Below are 11412 nucleotides of genomic sequence, written 5' to 3'. Positions count from 1 at the left end.
GTGTTAGCCAGGATGGTCTCGATCTCCTGACCTCGTGATCGCCCGTCTTGGCCTCCCAAAGTGCTGGGATTACAGGCTTGAGCCACCGCGCCCAGCCTGTGTGCTGATTTTAAAGGCAGAATTCCAAGTGTGAAGTAGAAAAATAAGAATGTTTATAATTAATTCTGTAAGTGGATAGATCTAAAGTTGAAGGTACATCAGAAATACTGTATTTTTTACTTGAGTTCATTTTTTGGATTTTGTAACATCCTACCGCTGTAGAGCGCAGACACTAATGTTAGAGTTCTCTTGGGTAAAGTGTGAGTATAGGTATTCTTGAGGAGGAGAAACTGAACTGGTCTTAAAGGATCTGAGAGGAAAGAGGAAGTGGGAGAGGAAGGGAGGAAACTGAACAGAATTAGGACAGTTGCAAGAAATATGTATTTTCACAGCTCCAAGAAGGCAGCATATTTCATTTGCAGAATGTATAGTGTTATTTCAAGAGGTTCATTTAAAATATTTCATAGATACATCAGGACATTAAATGATTTATTTACTTGTGGAGCTATTCAGCAGTGGATTATGGTAGACATTTAGTGAATTAGGAGACTATTACCAGACGGTAAACACTCGTTTTATTTAACTGTTTCATATTCTTTAGATCATTTTCTTCACAAATGCATATTCCTTTTAGATAAAGTATATGTGATTTTAATACAAATTTCATTTATTTTCATCATAACTATAGAAGATAAGAGTACAGCCTCTGAAGTTAGACCTCCTGCTCCCAGCTCTGACACCAAATAACTACATAATCTTGGGAAAGTTACTTTAATTCTCTTCAGTTTCTGTTTCCTCATGTGTGAAACAGGGAAATATTACCTAGCTCCTAGTGTTGTTATATGTAATCTAAAGTGCTTATTAGCACAGTGACTTCTGCTTAGTGTAAGTGCCTAATGTTGCCTATTATTTTAACTTGGTTCAGTGAGAAATTTCAAACTAACCTAACATAGTTCTTATTTTGGTCTTTCTTTTACCCCGTGACTGGAAAGGAAATTAGCCTTTTTGCCCTTAATTTTTAATCTTACCATCGGAATAATCTATATAAGAGGGCTGGAAAGTAGGGTAGAACAGACCCACAATCCCATTGGGCTCAATTTCCAAATTTGTTTTTAACATTCCCAAGGAGCCTATGAAAATGTTTAGTGAGGCCTTCTTTAAAGTGTAATTTATCTTGGGCCAGCCCCACAGTTGGTAATGGCCCTGGGCCTGAGACCTTTCCAGGATGGGCCTGGTGATGGTATCAGTGATAACAAGGTAACCATGATAACTTGTAATGACTTGTATTGATGATGGATGGCTGCTGTTTTCATTTTTCATAATGATAAATATGCACATTTATATCAAAATGTAAGTTTTAAATTGTAAGAATATAAGCAGCGTCCATGTTATTATGTGGTCTAACTGAACTTGATCACGAAGTAGCTTTATTGAGATTTAATTCACGTATCATATGAATTTGATTTTAAGTGGAAGCATGATACTTGGCTTAGTATATTTTATTTTTGAACATTCATTTTTAGTTTTTTTCAGTAATTATAATGCTGAATTCAGTAATTACTAATACCATATCTTTGTAATTAAAGCATTTCCCGCATTTACTGTTATTTCCTTATGACAGATTCCCAGAAATGAAATTATTGCTTTATAGGATATGAATATTGGTAGGACTCTTGATAAATGTTTTCAGAGTGCCTTCCGAAGAGTTATACCAATATGTACTCCCATGGGCTATGCCTGCAAGCACCCAGTTTCATTCACCTTTGCTAGCCTTGGATATTGGCCAGTGTTTTGTTTTGTTTTGTTTTGTTTTTGAGACAGGGTCTGGCTCTGTTGCCCAGGCTGGAGTGCAGTGGCGGGATCTCAGCTCACTGCAACCTCCTTCTCTTGGGCTCCAGCCATCCTGCCACCTCAGCCTCCTGCTGGGACCAACTAATATTTTTGTAGTTTTTGTTGAGGCAGGTTTACACCATGTTTCCCAGACTGGCCTCGATCTCCTGAGTTCAGATGATTCGCCCCTGCTCAGCCTCCCAAAGTGCTGGGATTACAGGCATGAGCCACTGTGCCTAGCCACGTTTTCCTAATTATTAGTGATGTTAACATTTATTAACTACTTTTATTTCTTCTGTTTCTTCTTTCGTAGATTATTTGAGGTTTTAGTGTTTTCATTATCTATTTTAATAGCCCTGTGTACATTAAAATATTAACTGCTTATGTGTTGTGATTTTTCCCCATTTGTTTACCTTTTAAGTTTGTTTTCAAGGAAATTTTAAATATTTATTATATAGATGATATAGAATCTGTTTATTCTTTCTTTTGTTTTCTTGTATGGCTTCAAAACTTAAAAGTTGTCTTTGTTTCAAAGAGGCGATATTTTACTTGAAAGTGAAGCATCTATCTGAATTTCTTTCCCTCTGTACTTTTTATTCATGCCACGTAAATAGTTTTACTGTAATATTTAGTCTTGATATGAGACAGATGACAATAGGCTAAATAGTCAGGTCCCCTTGCACCCCTTATAGAAATGCAGGCTGAGTCACAAGCTATTCTTAGGTATTTTTATCCCCCTTTGTGTGGGTGAGTTGTCTTGTTCAGAGTTGTTGACTATTCTTCAAAAATTAGTTTTGATTTAAGTCTTCAATAGAATTTGAGTACTAACCACTTCAGTATTAGTTTACTATTCCTGTTCTTTTATGTCTCCTGGCTTATTGGTTGATCTTTTGAAGGCTAAACTTAACATTATAAAAATCTGAGCTTATAATTTGTGCATAAAAATCTATACGGAGGTTGTTAAATTGCAGAACTAGAATTAAGAACTAAGTTTGTATAGAGAAGTTATCTTCTTTGAGGCTTTTAGGTCTTAATGCTTTGTATATTTGGGACCCTAAGCCTCTAGATAGAAATGATAACTTTTTTCTCAAATATTGATTACAGTGAGAAAAACGTATCCCTTTATTAATAATTGGTACAACTCTAATTTGTTTCAGTAAAACAAGTTGATTAGTGATTGTAATTAAAATAATGTTGAAATGATTGTTGTAATAATCATTATTTATGGACACCTATGTGCCAGATGTTTTCCAGATGTGATATCTAGGCCTTAAAATAACCTGGCATTTAGGTACAATTACAGTAGTACTTGCTTATCTGCAAGGAATAAATTCCAAAACCCCTAGTGAATGCCTGAAACCGTGGATAGTACAGAAACCTATATACACTATGTCTTTTCCTGTATATACGTACCTATGATAAAGTTTAACTTATAAATTAGGCACAGTAAGAGATTAATAATAATAATAAAATTGAACAATTATAACAATATGCTGTTAACAATTTCACAGATATAAGACTTGTTCTTACTGTAGATCTTAGCAACCTCAGCATACAATTTTTTCCTTTCCGTATTAAGTTGAGAACTTTCACCTTTTCACTTAAAGGACGTTGCTTCTCCTTGGCATGTCTGAATTGCCAGCCTCACTACTCTTGCACTTTGGGGTCATTATTAATAAAATAAGGGTTACTTGAACACAAGCACTGTGATACTGTGACAGTCGATCTGATAACTGAGACAGCTGCTAAGTGACTAACGGGCAGGCAGCATAGACACAGTGGATACACCCTGAACAAAGGGATGATTTTCGTCCTGGTTGGGACAGAGGAGGGCAATGCAGGATTTTACCATGCTGCTCAGGATGGTGCACAATTAAAAATTTATGAAGTGTTTATTTCTGGAATTATCCACTTTATATTTTCAGACCGTGGTCAACCACAGGTACCTGAAACTTCAGAAAGTGAAACTACAGATAAGGGGGTCTACTGTATCCACATTACTTGGTTAGGAAATTGAACCTATGTCATGTGGAAGTCCCCAGAGCTAGGAAGTACTTGCACTGGGATTCAAACTCAAGTTCCTCGGTTTGTTTGTCTTCTGTGCAGTTGAAAGGATGCTAACCTGTGCTTATTAAAGAATATTTTAGTGCCTATCACGTAGCTGACTGCTGGACCCTAGGTATTTGAAGTTAAAGAGCCATTCAGGAGCTCACAGTCTAATAGAAGTGGGGCAGGCATGAAAATAAAAGTAACAATACTAGCTGGTATGTAGTTTAATGAGATAATATGAGATGAAATGGTCTGTGGCAAAGGAAGCTATCATTAGTGGAAGTGTCGCTCAGAAGGTAGGTGGTTCCACAGGTGCAAAGAGAGGGGGCATGGGAATAAGATCAAATGGAGGTGGAGGTGGGGAGGTTGAAATACCTGGAAAGGTAGGCAGAAGGTAGAGCCTAAAACACCTTGTGTGTCATTTGAATAGATAAAAAACAGCTTTATTGAGATATATATTACAAAATTCACCCTTTTAAAGTTTATAGTTCAGTGTTTTTTAGTATATTCACAGACTTGCACAACCAGTATCACTATCTAATTTTAGAACATTTTCATCGTTCTTAAAAGAACCTCCTATATCCAATGGCAGTCACTTTCCATCTCCAGCACCCCTAGCTCTAGGTAGCCACTAGTCTAGTTTCTGTGTCTATGAAATTGCCTATCTTAGACATTTCATATAAATGGAATTATACAATATATGGTCTTTTGCGACTCACTTCTTTTACTTACCATAGTGTTTTCAAGATTCATCAATGTTATAGCATGGATCAATACTTCATTCCTTTTTATGGCCAAATAATAATTTATAGATTATATGGATATATCACATTTTGTTTATTCATCTGTATTTGATGGACATTTGCTTCCACTTGGTTGTTTCCACTTTTTGGCTGTTATGAATAATGCTGCTGTGAGCATTTGTATACAGGTTTTGAGATACGTTTTTATTTATTTTGGGCTCATACTTAGGGGTGGAATTGCTGACTTACATGGTAACCTGTGTTTAACATTTTGAGGAAATTCTGAATTGTTTTCCAAAGCAGTTGATCTATTTTATATTCCCCTCTAGCGAGGTATGTGGGTTCCAGTTTAGGTTGTTCATTTTATGCTATTGGTGAGCCATTACTCAGAGTCACAGTGGAAAAATTGTTGAAAATTATTGGCTTAGATTCATGCTTGCTCAGTATTGTCCAAGACACACACTAGATCAGAAGCTTTTCCTAATGGATAATGAACCAGAAAAACAAGTTGTCCCTCATTTCTCAGGGGTTATTGTTATTCCATTCCCATAACCTCTGATATTTATGTATTAGAATAGGCTGCCTACCAATAATCTGAGTTACTAAGGATTACTGAAATTTAGTATTCACAAACTAAAATTAGCCGGCTTCTAGAACTTACTGAGGGCTCTAGTTTAGTTTTCTTCTAAGAAATCTGTCAGCTATACCATGCTTTGGCAGCACTAGAAAATTAATCCTATGCATGCCCACACTCAGAAGATATTATTTTCACTGCATCAGTGGTGGTGTCTCAAATTGGCTGTGGTTCCAATTGCTGTTATTTTTGGATGAATATAATTGTAGAATTAATGTTACATTTAAATGTTTGTGGACCGTTTTGCTCTTGTGTACTTGTTACATTGCTACAATTCTTCATTAGGGAGTTATTTGTGTACTAGAAAATGGGAGGAGGTAGGAAGGTTAGATCTCTTGCCCTACTTAGGTGGGTGATGGTTAGAATAGTTTGGGAGTGAGGCTGCTGCTCTGCCTATGGAGTAGCCATTCTTTTATTCCTTTAAAAAAATAGTTTGGGAATGAATGGATTACATAATTGGAAGGGTCTTTCCCATTTCATTATCTTTTTTTAAGAATGAGGGTTTGTGTATGTTATTAAACATTTAAGCTATGGAATGCATGAATTGTCTGAAAGTCTACAGTTGGCTTTGGAGGTGTGAAACCTTCGGAATTATGTGCCAGACTTTGTACATTTGTGTTTTTCCAGGGAGAACAACCGTAGGTTTTATCAGATTAAAAAAAAAAAAAAGTCCATGACCATCCAAATTAAATAATTCAGGTTGATGAAAAGAATTTGTAAATTTGTGGTTTGAAATCTTTTGGGGAAGTGAGACCATGCTTTGGTTAGGTGGTGGTGTGAGTGAAGGATGTTTTCTGGGTATGCTATTGGTTTTAGTGTAACAAATTCTGTGTTACAATATCTCTTTTATTTTTTCCTGGTAATTTTTTTCCCTGTTAGATTTTGGAGTTTGCTTTAAACAAATCCTCATTGCATGTTGATGATGGTGGTGGTGGTGGTGATGAGGATGATGATGATTGTTGTTGTAGGGACAGAGTCTCACTATGTTGTTCAGACTGGTCTCAAACTCCTGAGCTCAAGCTGTCGTCCTGCCTTGGCCTCCAAGAGTGCTGGGATTACAGGTGTGAGCCACTACAACTGGCCCACATTTATTATTATTTTATGTTTACTTTCTTGGATGTTTCTTTTGATGTTATGTTCAAAAGTGCTATTTTTGTGCAGCGATAGTATGCTTTATTTGTAGTAATTGAAGTATATTGGTAATTAAAAAAAAATTTTAATTGGCTTGATGGCATAGGAAAATGGACAAATGCTTTTCTGCCCATTAGCTGCTACTTGGAATTTCTTTTTTTTTTTTTTTTTGACATTTGCCATACAAATGGCTGGTTTTAATTTTTTTAGAGGAAATACTATAATTAAAAGAGTTCCAAAATATTTAACAGAATTTCCAGCAATGATTATTTCTAAAATGTAAAGATCTGAAACATAATTTATACAAAACTAAAAAACAGAAGGATTCATTCTTGCTTTTTCCTTTTTTAAAAAATCCAGACAGTTTGTCACAAGAAAGTTCGGCATGAGAGCGCAGCTGTAGCCTCAGTCACCCTCGGAACTGCTGCCCCTCCTCAGGGGGACAGAGCGCCGCACTGAGGACAGCAACACGTCTTCAATCGGCTTCTTGGGGTTTTCCTCCAGGTCCGTCATAATTGCTCCAGATTCAGACAGTTTCCATTCCAATTCATCTCTTGTCAGGTTCATGCCGCCAAACACCAGAGGACCAATAAACTGAGCCTTGATATCTCCTTCCAGGTAAACGAATATCGTGGGCAGGTTCCTATCAGGATAATTGGGTATGCAGGTTGTTGAAATGGCTTTGAGAAATTTGACATCAGGAAACTTCCTGGCAAGTCCACCGAGGTGCTGATTTATCAGGGCACAGAGGGGAATTCCTTGTTTGTAAAGGTGCAAGACGACCCACAAGCCCTCGCCAGCTTTGGTAACTTCTTGAACATAATCCTTCCCTGAGATCTCTAAAACTTCTCCAAATTTATTCTTCAGTTTAGTTGCTTTCCACTCAGCCAGTCTCTGCCGTCTGTACATTTCAATAGCATGTTCATCCTCCTCATTAAACTCGTCTTCATGATCCTCCAGCTCTTCCAAAGTCATATCTTCATATGTTTTCACCACTGACTGCTGGAGGATGTGCTGCTCCTCATCTGACTCCTCTTCCAGTTCTTCAGACTTTCCTTGGGGGGTAAGATACCCTTTTTGCGTAAGATGTCATTCCACTCAGTGTCTGCGTTGGGGTCCTGTATCTTGTTTCCAGTTACTCAAGCCAGCTGTGCCGCCGGAATTTCTTTACTCTTTTGTTCTGTTAGCCTTTTGGTTGAGATCTGAAACTGCCAATCACAGATAAAAGTTATTCACATGCAGGCCCTTATGGGGTGTGGCATCAGCTTAGATGCCAGGCTCTTTCTGCCCCTGCAGTAGGGTGTGTTTGTTGTAGTGTACTTTTCCTCTGTAGTTTTTAGCACAAGATGTAGCATGACTGGATTTGAGATAAAGTGGTAATTTCAGTTAAATACTTTTAGTAAAAGAGACTTGTTATTTATTATCATTTATAATAGACTGAAAAATAGACAAGGGCTGCTGGGTTCTGTGGCTCATGCCTGTAATCCTAGCACTTTGGGAGGCTGAGGCGGGCAGGTTACTTGAGGTCAGGAGTTCGAGACCAGCCTGGCCAACATGGTGAAACCTTGTCTCTACTTAAATGTCTCTACTAAAAGTACAAAAAATTAGTCAGGCGTGGTGGTGGGCACCTCCCTAGACCTACTTGGGAGGCTGAGACAGGGGAATCACTTGAACCCAGGAGGCGGAGGTTGCAGTGAGCCGATATTGCGCCACTGCACTCCAGCCTGGGCAATAGAGTGAAACTGTCGTAAAAAAAAAAAAGAAAAAAAAAATCATAGTGTTTGAAAAACTAGTTGTAAGTTTACCATAGACTTCTCTTTACTGAAGAGTAAGATCTTTACTGAGATCTTAGTATTTGTTTTTTACTTTTAGTTTTTATTTATTTTTATAGATACAGAGTCTCACTGTTGTCCAGCTGGAGTTCAGTCTCATGTTCATAGCTCACTGTAATCTCGAACTCTTGGGTTCCAGTGATCCTCCCACCTCAGTCTCCTGAGTAGTTAGGACTGTAGATGCACACCACCCACCACACCCAGCTGATTTTAAAATTATTGGTAGAGATGGGGGTCTCACTACATTCCTAGGCTGGTCTTGAACTCCTGGCCTCAAATGATCCTCTTGTGTTGGCCTCCCAAAAGCGCTAGGATTACAAGCATTAGCCTCTGTGTTTAGCCTTGTCTGGTTTTAATCACTTAACATTTTGGTATATGTGGTTCATGTAAGTTTTAAAAAAAAAAAGGAATACCCAAATTTACATTCATATTCTACAATTTTTTTTTTTTTTTTTTGAGATAGAGTTTTGCTCTTATTGCCTGGGGTGGAGTGCAATGGCACGATCTTGGCTCACCTCAACCTGCGACTCCCGGGTTCAAGCGATTTTCCTGCCTCAGCCTACCAAGTAGCTGGGATTACAGGCATGCACCACCACGCCCGGCTAATTTTGTATTTTCAGTAGGGATGGGGTTTCTCCATGTTGGTCAGGCTGGTCTCAAACTCCCGACCTCAGGTGTTCGGCCTCCCAAAGTGCTGGGATTACAGGTGTGAGCCATAGCGCCTGGCCTACAATTTGTATTTTTTTTTTTAATTTATGTTATATAATAAACATTTCCTATCTCCTGTAGCCTTGAAATTATCATTTGTAATAGGTAAATAACGTTCTGAGTGAATATAACTTTAATTTTTTGCTTCTTTCTCTATTTTTGGATAAATTAGCTTATTTGTATTTTTTCTAATACTGGTAAAACTGTATTATGCATCCTTGCAATCTATTTTCCTTCTTTAGATTTTTTTCTTAAGATAAATTTCTGCAGGTTGCGGTGGCTCATGCCTGTAATCCCAGCACTTTGGGAGGCCAAGGTGGGCAGATCACAAGGTCAGGAGTTCAAGACCAGCCTGGCCAATATGGTGAAACCTCATCTCTACTAATACAAAAAAAATTAGCCGGGCGTGGTGGCAGGTGCCTGTAGTAGCAGCTACTCAGGAGGCTGAGGCAGGCGAATCACTTGAAACCAGGAGGCGGAGGTTGCAGTGAGCCAAGATTGTGCCACTGCACTTCAGCCTAGGCAACAGAGCCAGACTCCGTCTCAAAAAAAAAAAAAAAAAAAGTTAAATTTCTGTATGGATCCAGTGGGTATTTTGTTTTCAATGAATGTGGTCAAAATTAGAGGCACATGTTTACCTATACTCTTCTACTTCTGAGGTATTTGCTTTTTATAAAATTGATAGGGCTGGGCACGGTGGCTCAAGCCTGTAATCCCAGCACTTTGGGAGGCCGAGATGGGCGGATCACAAGGTCAGGAGATCGAAACCATCCTGGCTAACACGGTGAAACCCCGTCTCTACTAAAAAAATGCCAAAAACTAGCCCGGCCTGGTGGCGGGCGCCTGTAGTCCAAGCTACTCGGGAGGCTGAGGCTGGAGAATGGCGTAAACCCGGGAGGCGGAGCTTGCGGTGAGCTGAGATCGGGCCACTGCACTCCAGCCTGGGCGACAGAGTGAGACTCGTCTCAAAAAAAAAAAAAAAAAATGAAATTGATAGCCTTAATTGTTTTTTAAAGTTTTAAATTTAGAGAAAAATGGAGCAAATAGAGCCGAGTTCCCATATATATCCCTTCATGCATCCCACACATGGTTTCCCCTATTATTAATATCTTAGCATGGTATGTTTGTTAGAAATAATGAACCAATATTGATTATATTATTAACTGAAGTCTATGCAGTATTTCAGTTTCCTTAGTTTTTACTTAATGTCCTTATTCTGTTCCAGGTTACCACAATCCATTTAGCTGTCATGACTCCTTAGGCTCCTCTTGGTTGTGACCGTTCCTTGGACTTTCCTTGTTTTAGATGACTTTGACAGTTTTGAGGGGTTACTGGACAGATATTATAGAAGATATATAAATATATTGTGGGTATATTGGAATTTGATGATTTGTCATGCTTGGATTAAGTTAATGAATTTTTAAGAGGAAGATCACAAAGGCAAAATGATACTTTCATCTTATCAAGAGCACATACTGTCTGCATGGTTTATGACTGTTGATGTTGACCTTGACCACCTGGCTGAAGTAGTGTTTGTCAAGTTTTTCCTCTCTGCAGTTAACCCACCCTTCTTTCTGTGCTATACTCTACGTAGCCTTCTGCCTTTCCATCTTTGTGGGCTGGGATATAGTCTTGGGGTCATAGAGATAAGAAGAGTAGACACTACTAGACATTGCAAGTGGTGGTGGTAGAAGGGTAGTGCAAACAATTCGGACTCATATCCATTTCTTCACTCCAAAATAAAATCCACATAGATCAAATAGGTACATAAAACCCCTAAATCATAGAGGTACTAGAATAAAATATAGGACAACTTTCTGGTATAAGACCTGGTATGAGACAGGCCTTTCTTTGTATGACAAGACACTCACTCACTTAATGACTTTGTATGGCAAGTCATAAAGGAAAGATAAACAAATTTAAATTGGTGTAATGAAAGATGCCCTAAAATTAAAAGACAAACAAGCTAAATTAACAGCATTTATATCATATGTTACAGGTAAAAGCTTACTATTAATATAATATCTATTATTCTAATGCATAGAAAAAGATCCGTGGATACAGGTCATATTGTTAACAACATTGGGTAATTTAAGAGACTTATGGGGAAGGGTGGTCAAAAGAAATTGACTTTATTTGTATGTTTTAAGTTTTTACAATGAGAATATAAATGTATTACGTGTCTATTAAAAAATAAATTTTGATCTATCCATCCTGCTGAATATTATGTAGAGTTGAATATGGTATTTCTCATGGGTACTATCTTAGAAGAAGGTTAAGACAATGTAAAATACATATGGATATATATACATTTATTTTTTATTTTTTATTTTTTATTTTTTTGAGATGGAGTCTTGCTCTGTCGCCCGGGCTAGAGTGCAGTGGCCAGATCTCAGCTCACTGCAACCTCCGCCTCCCGGGTTTACGCCATTCTCCTGCCTCAGCC

At 38.0% G+C, this 11412-nt stretch overlaps 1 pseudogene across 1 annotated transcript in view; it reads right to left on the bottom strand.

Moving 5' to 3' along the window:
* Positions 1 to 6592: 6592 nt before the first annotated feature.
* Positions 6593 to 11412, bottom strand: part of LOC105518466 — a 10623-nt pseudogene continuing 5803 nt past the window's right edge. The window contains exon 2 of the transcript XR_001002837.1: positions 6593 to 7550. The product of XR_001002837.1 is annotated as a phosducin-like protein 3 (transcript). The remainder of the gene's footprint in view (positions 7551 to 11412) is intronic.

This window comes from Colobus angolensis, unplaced genomic scaffold (genome assembly GCF_000951035.1).
Source record: "Colobus angolensis palliatus isolate OR3802 unplaced genomic scaffold, Cang.pa_1.0 Scaffold109, whole genome shotgun sequence".
NCBI lineage: Eukaryota > Metazoa > Chordata > Mammalia > Primates > Cercopithecidae > Colobus > Colobus angolensis.
This window is presented reverse-complemented; position numbering and strand designations above follow the sequence as displayed.